The sequence below is a fragment of the Mustela nivalis genome (assembly GCF_964662115.1).
Source record: "Mustela nivalis genome assembly, chromosome: 6".
In the NCBI taxonomy this organism is placed as follows: Eukaryota; Metazoa; Chordata; class Mammalia; order Carnivora; family Mustelidae; genus Mustela; species Mustela nivalis.
In genome coordinates, this window is record NC_139025.1 from 62,951,660 (window position 1) to 62,966,005 (window position 14,346).

At 42.1% G+C, this 14,346-nt stretch overlaps 2 long non-coding RNA genes across 5 annotated transcripts in view; one reads left to right on the forward strand and one right to left on the reverse strand.

Moving 5' to 3' along the window:
- Window positions 1-14,346, forward strand: part of LOC309868257 — a 104,533-nt gene that overhangs the window by 77,580 nt on the left and 12,607 nt on the right. The gene's annotated exons all lie outside the window — the stretch shown is intronic.
- LOC309868255 overlaps window positions 1-14,346 on the reverse strand; it is a 32,958-nt gene that overhangs the window by 13,471 nt on the left and 5,141 nt on the right. The window contains exon 3 of one of the 4 annotated variants that reach the window (XR_014313603.1): window positions 793-979. The exons of 2 other annotated variants lie outside the window; for them this stretch is intronic. This is a non-coding gene — a long non-coding RNA (uncharacterized lncRNA). Of the gene's footprint in view, window positions 1-792; window positions 980-3,671; window positions 3,934-14,346 lie in introns of those variants that run through there. One more of the 4 variants, XR_014313604.1, reaches the window with a different exon arrangement.

The following is a 14,346-nucleotide window of genomic DNA, read 5'->3' on the forward strand; positions in this document are numbered from 1 at the left end:
GGAGCTAGGAGCTAATTCCCCTAAGTGTTACATACTTGGAGACTCTTTAGCATGAACAACGGTGAAGAAACAGGAACTCTCATCCCTTTCCTGGCATCAGAAAAAAGGACCTGGGTGTTTTAATATCCCATTTTTTCCTTCCCCTTTTAGTTCAGATGAGGGAACAGGTGCGGTCTTGTGGCAGAAGGAAGATGACCCTGGCTAGGATTGTTTTGTCTGTTAGCTCTGCCTTGGTGAGGGAAAACCTTTTAAATAATTACTCATAGTTTGAAAGGTCCAGGGCATGGGGAGACAATTAAATACAATATTTGGACCATCCACTCTGAACTATGTAGTATTATTGATAAATGTGATAAAAGAAACTTTCATCAAGTCCAGAATGGGGCGTTTGAAACACACCGCTCCTCACGGGTGGGTGTACTTCCTTCTTTCTTTGTAAAGCTTCACTGTAAGTAGCCCCGTGTGAAACTGGAACTCCGTGTGGGGAAAGAGGACGGGTGGAGGAACCGTCATGTTATTAAGTTATTGCAAATGTAGTGACTGGTGATTTCACACGTACGCATTCCACATTTTACAGGAAGCACACACATATAAGAAACCATGCCCTGCTGGCCCCTTACCACCGGATTTTCCATTGCCTGCCTCTAAAATCTAATGCTTGCTTATTTGATCATGCCTGTTGCTCTTCTATAGTGCAGAAGGAATGTGGTCATGTGAATTTCAAGGGTAAGAAAGCAATCTACGTGTATCAAGCAAATCTAAAGGACAAAAGAAATTTTTTCAGTCACTCACAGCGTAGTATGTCCTTCCTTCTCTTCACAGTGCTTCCTTTGAGATGGCTTTTTTTGGTTGTTGTTGCTTTTTTTTTTAATGAAACCAAAATAATCTTGCCAGTAGGGTCATGGAAATTTTTACCAACTCCATTTGTTCATAGTTGCCCATCCCTTCTCATTTCTTTTCCTTCTTTATAGACAAAAAACTTAAAAAAAAAAACCCAAGTTATTTGACTTCTTTTTCATTATAAAAAGTAATTTCTAAATAAAAGCTTGTAAAAATTTAAACAATATAAAGGCATACAAATTTTAAAACACACTGCCCCCCAGTCCCCTTTCTTCCAACCATATTTACTTTTTTCTTTTTAAGAGTTTATTTATTTACTTGACAGCACAAGTAGGCAGAGAGGCAGGCAGAAGCAGCCTCCCCGATAAGCAGAGATGTGGGGCTCAATCCCAGGACCTTGAGATCATGACCTGGGCTGAAGGTAGAGGCTTAACACACTGAGCCACCCAGGCGCCCCCAGCTGCATTTACTTTTTAATCTGTTGGTAGAACCAGAGTCAGTTAGAGTTTCTTTCCCTTCTTTCCCCTTTCCTTTCCTTTCCTTTATTTTCTTCTCTCTCTCTCTCTCTTTTAAGATTTGTTTATTTGAGAGAGATAATCCTCAAGCAGATGCCCTGCTGATGTGGAGCCCAGTGTAGGGCTTGCACCCTGGATCCTGAGATCATGACTTGAGCCAAAACCAAGAGTTGGACATTTAATGACTGAGCCAGCCAGGTGCCCCTCAGGTAGATTTTCTATGAATTCTTATCAAGTATAGTAAATACACATGGAGAACTGAATACCAACTCTTCTTTCTCAATACACATGTTTTCAGAAGGGGAGAGAAGGTTGAACTAGACTGAAAAGAGATGGGAAGGAAGATGCAGCTGCTCTCACCTCCCTTAGAGATCAGCTTCTTGAAGGTGGGATTTATCTATTAACTGTCTTTATAAATTTATCAGGTTAGGAAAATGCCTATCACAGGGTCGGGAGATTGAGTCCTGCATCAGCTCCTTGCTGGGCATGCAACTGCTTAAGGTTCTCTTTCTCCCTTTCCATCCACACCTCCTCAACCCCTGGACTTGCACAAACTTTCTCTCTTGAAAAAAAAAAAAAAAAAAAAAAAAGGATTGAAAAGCAGGAACTAACTGGCTAAGGTTAGGTAGAGTTCTCGGAAATAATTTCAGTCTATCAGAGGCTTCCTTGCTTGTATTTTTATGTCTACCTTGGGTTTTTAATCTATAAGCAGCCAGCATGTGCTACTTTGAGGTTTAGTACCATGGGTAGTTGCTGCTAAATTAAACTAAAATTAAAGATAAAAGCCTATTTGGAATAAATCCATACTTAGAAGAGGAAACTCTGAATCATTTCTATCATTTATTCACTGGGGGATTTGTACTTCAAAGATCACTAAGATTCATAGGCTCACCACCTCCTTTTGGGAAAAAAGAGGCCAGATAGAATTCTCTAGACTTAGTGCCATCTCTTCCACCACCATGGCCGCGATAGGAGTCAACATCTGACTGAAAGGATAGCCTGCTTTAGGCTCTCCAGGCCCCCTTGAGGTAGCCAAGAGTGGCCCTGGATTGTTATTGTCTGAACCAATCACAGGGATGTCTGAATTTGAGGCAGAAAGATCCAGAAAGAGAGAAAATCAGACTCATTTACAAACAAGGTAGTCCAGTGCCAATGCCGAAAACAAGGGATGTGGAAAGAGAAGGCAGTACGCCAAAACTATGAGGCAAGAGATGACTTCAGTAATGGAGGCGATGAAAGAAGATATAGAAAACCATCAGTAGAACAAGCCTGTAGAGAAAAGAATCAGATGCTGGAGATGCTTCTGGAGCGGCAGGATGCTGGAGAAACTTGTTTTATTCCCAACAACATTCTAGTTCTTCATGTGGCCTGCCATGTAGCTCTGGAAACCACTTACTTTGTTTCCTCAGCCCTCCCAAGTATCCCTACCATGGGAACTCTTACCTGAGGTGAATGAGTAGTCTCCATATTTTGCAACTTGAAAAATCCCCATTTGTAAGAAGAGCAGGTTGGTTAGAGAGAATCACAAATGTTTCTTCCTTTGCAGTTTGAGAGAGATACTATAGGATGACACACAGATGGCCTGGGAAGAGCTTTACATGGTGGCAAATGCTTTTCTAGGGTCACCACAATTCAAGGTCTTGTTTTCTCTGCTGTAGACTTTGAAATTTGATTTCATCCATGTAGACAGTGTGGGCTTACACCAAGTAGGAGATTTCTAAATCATCCACTGTATGAATGGCAGTGTGAGGTAGAGCTTTCCAGAGTTAGGGATCCCCCTGTTACAATTTTTGGCACTATTGAACATCTTTTCTTTATCAAGACTCTCTTTGGGCTCTTCACCCTTTTTTCCTGAACATTACTTCTTTTCCTCCTTCCGTTTCATAAATACATATGTTCCTTTTGGTTTGTCTTTCATCTCTTTTTGTCTCCTTGCCTTCCATGGAAATGCCCTCCCTGCCATGGTTGTCCTCTATCCCCTGACCACTTTACTACCTTCCCAGATTTCCAAATCTCTTGGTCATTTGCACCTGCAACTCTCACTAGTATCTCATTTTCACTGAGTTCAAATGGAAATTATTCTCTTTTCCTCCAAAGTTCTTCCTCCTATGTTCTTTCCCCTTCTCTAACACAGGAACAGTGAACCGAACTCAAAGTTCAGAATCCTTTTGACTTCCTTTTTTTCTCCTTGTGACCAACAGTGATCATTGCAAAGTCCTAGCAATTCTACTGGGTCATGCCAGTGTCATCCAATCCCCTCTATATTCATTATCTGATGCTGCTTCATGAAGCAGGTTGGGGTATAGCCGCTTAAACAAGACATATTTATTGGTTCACACAGTTCCTGGGGTTAAGAATCTGACAGTGGCTTAGCTTAGTTGGTCTCATGAGGTTTTAGGCAAGCTCTTGCTGGGGCTATAGTCATCTCAAAGCTTGATGAGGGCTGGAGAATCTGCTTCAGAGATTGTCCATGTGTTGTTAGCAGGTCTCTGGTCCTTGTTGGCTATTGGCCAGAGACTTGAGCTCTTTCCAGGTGGGTCACTCCATAGCTCTGCTTACCACAGATGGCTGGCTTCTCCTTACATGTAGAGAGAGGAGGGAGTGAGAAAGGGAGAAGGATGAGGGAGGGAAGACTCAAGATGGAAGCCGCAGCCTTTTTATAACCCAATCTCGAAAATCATACATCATCGGGTCTGCAATATTCTATCTGTTAGAAGCAAATTTTTAAGTACAGCCCACACACAGTATGAGGAAATTAAGGGAGAAAAGTCAAAGAATTTATGGACATTTTTATTTTTCAAACCACGACCCCTCTTCTTTGTTTCTACTTCCATGGTCCTAAGTCAGGCTCTTATCACTACTCACCAGTATTTGTTCTTAAGATAAAGGCCAAGATACTTCATCTGGGCTACTGGGTCCACATCTCTGTTCCTGTGCCTCCACTTGACTGCATTCTATTTATCAGTCAGTTGACTTTTTTCTCTTTCTGGTTCTTTCTCTCCCTCTCTCCCATATTTAAACTTCCCAAGAGAGAGGCTTTCATTGATTCCAGCAGTCAAGAGCTGGTGTCACTCCAGGTCACCTCATAGGGGACTGGAGAGCTTTAGGGAGTCTGCCCTTTGGTCAGGTGTACGCTCCTGGCCCCATCAGCTGTGACCAGGATAGTGGATGACTTAACCCTGCCTCATGCTCCCCTATCTCAAGCCACATCCCCCCACCTCCGGTTATGCTCCACTGGCCTTTTTCGAAGGTTACAAGGGCCATTTTCCCTCCTGCCACAGAGCCCGTGCTTGGCCTGCCCCTCTGCCTGGCCAGCTCTTCTTTCCGGTCCCTGCTTGGCGTACTCCTGGCATCTTTACATTCCAGCACATGTTACCTCTTTAGGTAAGAGTTCTGAATCCCTTCATCTCCATTAGGTTCCTCATGAGCTCTCCCAACACCCCGTACTTTTCCTTCACAATTTTTGCTTGTGTGGTTGTTTAACAGTTCATTCCTCCATTAGACTGTAGCCTCCAGGTGGGCGGGGACTCTTTTGCTCATAATGTCTGACACTGGCAGTGAACACGGTATCTATTTATTATAATAAGTCTCCAGGATCCTCTGTCATACGCACGGTGACATAATTACTCTTTTTCCTGCATTCATGTTTCTCCCTTGCTCACACATTTTCAGTGGTTCTTGAGTGCCATCACTCTTTTTTCTGGCATTCAAGGCCCTTCGTAATGGGTGCCAGCTCTCTTTTCTGGTTTTGTTTCTCAGCATTCCTTTGAACAGACCCAGTAATTCCAACTGAATTGAATCACTTGCTGTTTCTGAAGCACACTTAATGCTTTACTTTTTGTATCTTTGCTCCTGTTGTTCTCTAATCCTGGAATGTACTCTCACTGAGATGATACAAGAATCTTGCAGGTTGCTTGTTTATATATATACCTTCTGAAAATTTGGCTGAATTTAATTTTTATCATAGATATGACATTTCTCTCTTAAATACTATGAGAAAATAAGAACAGTTTCTTTCTCAAACACAACACCTTTTTTATATTTACAAATGAACAGTAATCTCTTTATATCAATTAATATTTAATCCACATTATATTTCTTCAGTGTCCTTCAAGTGTTTAATTATAGTTGACTTAGTCAAAATAAGAGTCAGACCAGGTCCACACATTGCATTTGGGGTTTATGGTCTTGATTGACTGTTGATCGCTTGTAGCTTGGGCCCTGTGTCATTGAGCTTGGCCTCGGCCATGTAGGTCTGACAGTTCCAGGGCACAACCAGCTTGAAAACCCCAAGAAGGTCACGGGTTCAGAATTTTGACTGCTCTGGGAGCAAGCTAAGATGACCCAACTACTTCTTCCTAAACCCTTCCAGGTATAAAATCTGGCCTGATCTTCTGCTCCCTGCCCCCTGTTGGCCATGCTCCAGCCACATTGATCTGCTGTCCCTTGTCACTCACTGTGCCCAGGTCCTTCATACACCAAGGCCCTCCTCTTTGCTTCTGTGGCTGCCTAGATTGATTCTCTAGCTCCCACTTTCCTGCCCTCCTTCTGTTCTCCTGCCAGCCCTCCTTTGCACACACATTATTTGACTAATGAATTCCCATTCTTCCTTCAAGAATAAAGCACAAATGTTACTTCCTCAGAGAAGCTCTTATATGTTTGTTTTTTGTGCTTCCCCCAGCTCCATGCCCAGAGTAGGCCGAAACCCCTGTTAAATTCTCTCACTGGACTATACTTTTCTTCTAGAGCACCTATCCAGTTACAATTAAATAATTATTTATGGAATTACCTTTTGAATGTATCTTTTTCCAGCTAAGACTTATAGCTCCATTAGGGAAAGAGCCATATTCATAGTGCCCATAGTTTTATCCCAGAATTTTTCAGAGGGCCTCACAAATACAGACGATCAGTAGAATATTAATGAGTGGTTGGATGGATGGATGGGTAGAGGTAGATATGAAACCAGTCAAGTTTCTGTGGAGCTTTGAACAGTGGATTGACTGGGACATTTGGATACTGTAGGGCCTCCTTTGAGTCTGGGTGGGCAGATTCAGCAAAGGGTCAGAGATAGACTGCTTTTGGCTAAGAGAAGGTGAAAGGAAAGACATTTGTTCCGTAGTATCTACCTGACCAAAGGATGTCATTACTTTTTTTGCATTTCCTCCTGAGATATTAGAAATTTCTCAAACCCATTCATCCTTGAAGACAAATCACAAGGCAATTTGAACGTCCCTAAAATTTCTTGGATTCAAAAATTTTTTCTTTTTAAGTGAGCATGTCAGAAATTGATGTCAAAGAAAGACAAGAGCCTCAGATACCACACACTTCCCTGAGAATTACTAGACTCAACACAACAAAAAAGTCTGTTACAAAGCAATGTTCCTCTTCCGGAGAATTTCACTAAATAATTTCCTACAGAGATCTCAGCAGTTCCTTTCATAATGTTCTGAGCAAATGTGTTGGAGCCACTTAAGCACAGCGCTTTCCTCTGGATGGCAGAGCCCACAGACACTATTTACATGCACCAGTGCCATTTAGATCTTAACTATAAATTACGACATAAAGGTTAATAGAACTGAGCCAAGCTTTAAGAAGGGCCTTCTGCACAAAATTGCTTCATATATTGGTGGATAATAATAGAAATAAACACTGAAAAGAACAAGAGGTGTGGTGGGGATGAAAGAGCGAAGTTCTTTGAATATTACTGGAAACCCCTATCAGGGGATCCACAGGGCAGAGATGTTAATTTCTAGGGAACTTTTTTATTCCAACAGCAGAAAATTCGTTTTCTGGTCATTTGTTTTCTATGGCCCTTTGGCCTTCAGTTGGTAAAACAGTCCATTTAAAATGCCTCCTGAATGGGCTCCAAGATTTTCCTTTGGGGCTGATAAGGTCTATCTCCTGAAAGAGCAACAGCTAGCAATGTTGGTCAGGGAGGTCTTCCACTTCCCCAACCTTATAAGTGGCCAGTGATGTCTTTAAGCAGGGGAAAAAAGGCCCACCTGCCTTCTATGATAGGAAAGTGGTAGTCACATGGTGTTCCTTCAGCCCCCGTGCATGTTGGTTATATTTCTTATCTGCTTTTGAACAGTTGCCAGGAACCTAAAACATTTCTAAGTCCATCACTCTCTAAAATGAAGCATGACAGCTACATGCCTGGCTTTGAAATGAGTTACAACTGATTTCATAGTCCCTCTGACAATTTACACGGGAAAGCAAACGGATGAGGTTAGGAGCTTCAGTTCTCTTTTTTTTGAGTCTGTCAGAGTCCAGATCAGAAAGTATCCACCATGCCCAGTTACCAGATCTTACCGGTCTAAAGACCCAAGTGAATGCACAGGTTCTTAGCAGATTACCGCCACACCATGTCAACCCAGGACACGGAAAGAGTGAGGGATGCTCTGCATCTCATCCCCTAACTGCAGTTGCAGTGACACTTCCCTTGAGCCCTCCCCTTAGCGACCCAGGGTCAGGCCTCACGGGCTGCACCAGGTTCAGACTGATCCCATGCACCCCATCCATGCAAATGGGGACCTCTGGTCTGGAGGACACAAGCAGCTGCAAGGCCTGGCGGAAGTGTCCCTACATCCCCCATTGTATTAGCTCCCTGTGGAGGGGGGCTGGCCTACTGTCAGCAGAAGGCACTCCAGTAGGAAGCAGAGGATAGAGCTTAGAGGGGGAGGAGAATTCCTGTGGGAGGGGAGTACTCAGGGATCTATGAGGCAAGAGAACAGTCGTGTGACTGATGCCACCACGCCCAATGAGCACAGAGGCTCTCAGAGGCTCAAGATGGCAGGTTTCACTTTCCTCCCTCAAAGAGCACATAAGGACCTTTCCAGTTTGCTGTGTTTATTTTTAATTTTTATTTTTAAGATTTTATTTATTTATTTATTTGACAGAGAGAGTGCACACAGGCAGCAGGGAGCAGCAGAGGGAGAGGGAGAAGCAGGCTGCCCACTGAGTAAGGAGCCCAGCGGCAGGGCTCTGGACTCTAGGACTCTTGGATTATGACCTGAGCCAAAGGCAGACACTTAACCATGTGAGCCGTCCAGGCGCTCCCCTGTTTGCTGAAACACATACATATTATAGTGTGGAGAGGGAGGAACAGGTAATTCAGCTTCCTAACTCTCCAAGGAAGCCCTGCACCAGGGATCGGAAACAGAAATTGCCATATTGTCTCCGTTCTAAGTCGCTGGAAGCTGGGATTGTCTTGGAGAGAATTTTATAAGCCAGGCTGGGGCAAAGCAAGTTTTCTATACAACAGAATTTCAACTTGCACCACACACATCTTGTTTTCCCTGACCTCATTTTGGATCTGGCATCCCTGCATTTATCCAGTAAATTTAAAGCTTTTTATATTTTCAGCCTCTAAGAATAAAAGGGTCTCACTCTGCATAAAGCAGTGGTTTCCTTTTCTCTCTTTCTCTGTCTCTCTGTCCTCCCAGCCAGCCCATCATCCCATCCTATCTGTCTGTCCATCTGTTTGTCCATCCCTCCATCTATCCTAACACTACTTTTTTCAATTTTCTGGAAGGTACTTCCAGGTTCTTGTAAATTGGGATTTAGTAAACAAATTCACACTCACTTTATGATTTTGTAGTTTTAACATATATCCATTCTCAGCTTTTGTTTTTATGTTCATCCTATAATCTATGTAAAGAGCAATCTGAAATCCCACACACTCACAATCACTCTTCCTGATAACTTCAGTCAGCGTTGTTGTCTCCCCCTCTTCCTAATTTATTTTCTGATAATACTTAAGAGTATTTATTTATTTATTATATATTGTATTAGTTTTCTAGCTGCTGTAACAAATTATCATAAACTTAGTGGTTGAAAACAACACACTTTTATTATGTTGCAGTTCTGTAGGCTAGAGCTCCAACAGAGGTCTCATTGGAGCTAAAATCAAGATGTCTGTGGAATTTGTTCCTTCTGGAAGCTCTAGGGGAGAATCTGTTTCTTTACTTTTTCCAGCTTCTAGAGGCTGCCTGTATTCTTTGGCTCATGGCTTCATTCCTTCGTTTCAAAGACGGCAACATAACATCTCTTGTGAGCCTGCTTCTGTCATCCCAGCTCTTTCTCCAACACTCTCTGCCTCCCTCTTCCCTTTTGAGTACGCTTGTGTTTACAGCCAACCCACCTTAAGAATAATCTCCCTATTTCAAGGATGGCCGATTAGCAATTTAATTACATTTGTGACTTTAATTCCCCTTTGCCATGTAGCCTGACATAGTCACAGTTTCTGGAAATAGGATGTGGATGTTTTGGGGGTCATTGCCCATTATTCTGCCTCCCATATCTCGGTACCCCTTTATAAAGTTTTTCCCATTTTGATGTATGGAGATTTTCATCTAAGTAGACTGCAAACTTCTTGAAGGCAAATCTATGACAAAATATTTTGATTTTCTCTATTTCTGGTCTTCCCCATTAACATTTTCAAAAATGCCAGAATTTGATAGGATTGTGGTAAAGACTTACCAGCAGCTCCAATGGCTTTGATGACTATAGTCATCCTTCCTCCATTTGATTCTGTCTTTCCTGGAAGTTTGTATGTACAGAATATTCAAGTGCTGATGCATGCCTTTATCAATGTGTTGGCTAATTTTTACCAGAAGGCATTATTAGGAATAGTTAGTAGTTAACCTCTTCACAAATCTATTTTGGTGTTACAACGTAAAAAAAATATCAGATTAGAAATTGTAGGTATGCAAAATGAGAAGAGGATAGGAGAAGTAGATGACAAGTACAGAGGTACCTTTATGATTCCCCCACCAGACCCCCCAAGGAGACAGATTGTCTCTTTCATGTGGCAGCAGATGGCATACTACTGACTCAGTGGCATTCTGACAGCCCTTCCTTGTTGGAAAGTCCCAGAACCTCCTATGGTAGGAAACAGCCACAATATTTCTAGCAGATTCCAAAGAGAATCCTGTCTCTGGCTTGGACTTGACCAAGGGTGTCACATTCTACCTCTAAGACCAAAGAATTTTTTTCAACAAGGAACTCAGAGATGAAGAGCATCTTAGTCTTGCTAATCTTTGTTCTCTTTAAGTTTTGGCCCAGTTAAAATATGTTTAACAACAGGCACCTCAATTATTAATCCATTTGGCTAAAACTAGCTATTTGTCAGATACTGGGTTGGCCCAATAGTCAAAAACCATTTCTCTAATAAACATTTTTTATAGGGTTTACTATGTGTTAAGTATTTTTCTAAGTGACTACACCATACTATTTGGTAAGTCCTTGTATTAATCATGCCCGGTAGGGAAAGAGGGTCAGAGTGAAGAAATGATTTGGTTAGAGGTGCCTGGGTGGCTCAGTGGGTTAAAGCCTCTGCTTTCAGCTCAGGTCATGATCCCAGGGTCCTGCGATTGAGCCCCACATCGGGCTCTCTGCTCTGCAGGGAGCCTGCTTCCTCCTCTCCCCCTGACTGCCTCTGTTGCCTACTTGTAATCTCTGTCTGTCAAATACATACATAAAATCTTAAAAAAGTAAATAAATAAATGACTTGGTTAGGTGGTAGGTCCAGGGTTCAATCCTCCTTCTGGAGCTACTGCTCTTGAACTCTTCATCATGCTGCCTCCCTTTAGCCAGTCCCTGCTTACAAAGAGATTATGTGAGAGAGAAGGTTATAGGATAGGTTACTATAGAGAAGACAAAGAATATTTAAGAAACAACAAGTACAAACTGAACTACTCCTTGTTTTGTACACTGCTTTATCCCCAGCACCTAAAACTAGAAACTGAATGAATATTCGTGGAATGTTGGTGAAAGTCTTTGTGATAAATACTATGAAGCAAACACATTGGATGCGATGACTGACTCTCGTGGGAACTGATTTGCTTTATACGGGGTCGCGAGGGAGGGCCTCTCTGAGGAGGTAACGTTTGAGCAGAGACTTGAAAATGAATAAGAAAGGGAGCCATGGGAAGAACATGGGAGAGCTTGCAGGCAGAGGACCAGCATGGTCAGAGGCCTAAGGTGGGCGAGAGCCAGAGATTTGAGAATGGCAGGAACCAGATTGTGGGGAGCCTGGTGTGGAAGGAAGTGCGGTGAGGGTGAGCAGGAGCTGGACAGTGTGTGTGCGGCCTTAGGTCCCTGTGGCAGGACGCTGTGTCAGTGCCATGGAGGGACTCAAAAGGAGGTAAGCAAGAAAAAAAGAAGAAAAAAGAAAAGATGTATTTCAGCTACTATCCCCTATTCTTGGGTGAATATCTTCTTTTGAGGTGTTTTATTTCTTTCCCTCTTTCCTTTTTGGCAACTGAAACATAACTCTTGCATCCTTTTCTGATCTTTAGAAGGCTTTGACTCAAATCAGGGACTGGCTTCTCACGTGTGCACTTTGAAACATTGGAACATCTGCTTTGTTATCGGATTAGACTGTGATCTGCGCGATGAAGCTCTTTGCTCCACAGTGGTTTTAACTGGGTCCGGCTAGGTCCCAAAGTCCTAGAGACAATATTTTACATTTACAGTGTTTTCCACAAGGTCCAAATTTGGTTTGCTGGCTTGTTTTACCCCCTGGCCTTTGTTTTAAAGTCTTGACTCTCCACAGAACATCGTATTGGAAGACCACACACCCTACTTCTGTAGCAGTGTCTTAGTTATGAAACTATATCCAGGAAATACTACAGCAGGCCTCATATCAGCCAGAAAAATTTAGGAAGCTGAAAGGAACTTGAAAAAAAATATATATATATGTATTTTCCAAAATGGCATTATGGAAGTTTTGGAAAAAATATATAAATATAAATGTAAATATACATACATACCCATTTATGGTGTATGATGCAATGTTTTAATATATTCAGAGTCGTTGTCATTAGCACAATTAATTTAAGAAAATTTCATAACACCAAAAAGAAACCCTGTGCCCCCTATCATTCACGGTTGTGTCCCCTCCCACAGCCTCCCAGTCCTAGGCAACCATTACTCTACTTTCCATTTCTATGTCTATTCTGAACATGTCATATAAATGGAATCATGCAATGTGTGGTCTTTTGGGACTGGCTGCTTTCACTTAGTGTCGTCTCTCCAAGGTTCCTCTAATATTATGGTATCCGTCAATACTGCATTCCTCTTTGTTGCTGAATGATATTCCTTTCAATGACTACTACATTTTTGTTTATTTATCAGTTAATGGGTATTTAAATGATTTCTGCTTTTTAGCTTTACGAGTCATGTAGCTATGGATGCTTGAATAGGAGTTGTTACGTGGATGTAGTTTTCATTTCTCTTGGATTAACACCTGGGAGGAGGATTGTTGGGTCTTGTGATGACTCCCCATTGAACATTTGAGGAACGGTCAAACTATTTTTCAGAGGGGTCACACTATTTTGCTTTCCCTCCAGCGCTGTATGAAACTTCTATTTCCCCATCTCCTCACCAACATTTTTTTTTAAGATTTTATTTATTGATTACAGAGAGAGACATAGCGAGAGAGGGAGCACAAGCAGAGGGAGTGGGAGAGGGAGAAGCAGGCTTCCCTGCTTGATCCCAGGACCTTGGGAGGACGACCTGGGCCGAAGGCAGATGCTTAATGACTGAGGCACCAAGGCGCCCCTCCCCACCAACATTTCTTATGGTGTCTTTTTGGTTACAGTCATCCTAGTGGGTACAGAGCGGTAGCGGTAGACATGCTCCAATCTCCAAAATGATGTTTTCTGAATCACTATGGTATGAGCCGTCACACTATGACATAATTGTATTGTAAAAGTGTGGAAATAATAGATGAACAATGAACCCGATGTAGAACCAGAGGTTTTTAAAGTAGGTATTTGCAGTCCTCGCTGGAGTTTAAGACATTCATTAAAGATTCTAATATTATAGACGATGCTATGGCCCTATTGCATTAGGGCATTTACAACAAATGACTTCATTTATCTACTAAACATGATCTGAGTAGTGCAGAAACATTCTCTAAGTCTTATACATCAAGTTTACAGTGGTCTAAGTCAGTATTATTTCTATTTTTGAAAAGACTATCAGAAGGGAATAGAGTTGCCCAGTACTATATGGTGGATGAGTGGTGAGGACAGATCTCCTAATCCTTAATGTTAATATAGAAAGCAATATATCCCCAGAATGAGAAGAGATCTTGGGAGTCCTATATCTGATCATTCAGTATAAGAATTCCCATAGTAAAGTACATGATTGACTACTTCCAGGGGCGTGGAAGTTCTTCACCATATGAAGCAGCCCATTCTGTTGGCAGTTCTGATACTTCTTTCTTTCTTTTTCTTTTTTTTTTTTTTTAAGATTTTATTTATTTATTTGAAAGACAGAGATCACAAGTAGGCAGAGAGGCAGGCAGAGAGAGAGGAGGAAGCAGGCTCCCTTCTGAGCAGAGAGCCCGATGCGGGGCTCGATCCCAGGATGCTGAGGTCATGACCTGAGCCGAAGGCAGCGGCTTAACCCACTGAGCCACCCAGGCGCCCCTCTTTCTTTCTTTCTTTCTTTTTTTTTTTTTTTTTTTTTAAAGATTTTATTTATTTATTTGACAGATCACAAGTAGGCAGAGAGACAGGCAGGGGTAGAGGGGGAAGCAGGCTCCCTGCTGAGCAGAGAACCTAATGCAGGGCTTGATCCCAGGACCCTGGGATCATGACCTGAGCCGAAGGCAGAGGCTTTAACCCACTGAGCCACCCAGGCAGCCCCTGATACTTTTCTTATACTGAGTCACCTTCTGTTCCCAAGTTCCTTCTACCCATTGCTACTCATTCTGTCCTTTAGAACCATGAAGAGTAAAAGTACTTAATAGATGTTCAATAAACATTTGTTGACGGATTGAAATTATTCTCTAATTCTTTACAGTAAATGTTCATGTATTGTTTTTAAATTAAAAATAAAAATGAAGAGAGAAAACCACGCACACTCACAACTCCCCTTCCATCTCACCATGCTCGATTTTTGTTTCCTCTTTCTCTCTCGCCTATATTTTTACTGGTTTTCATATGAATACAGATGTGATATTTTTATTGTAGAAAAT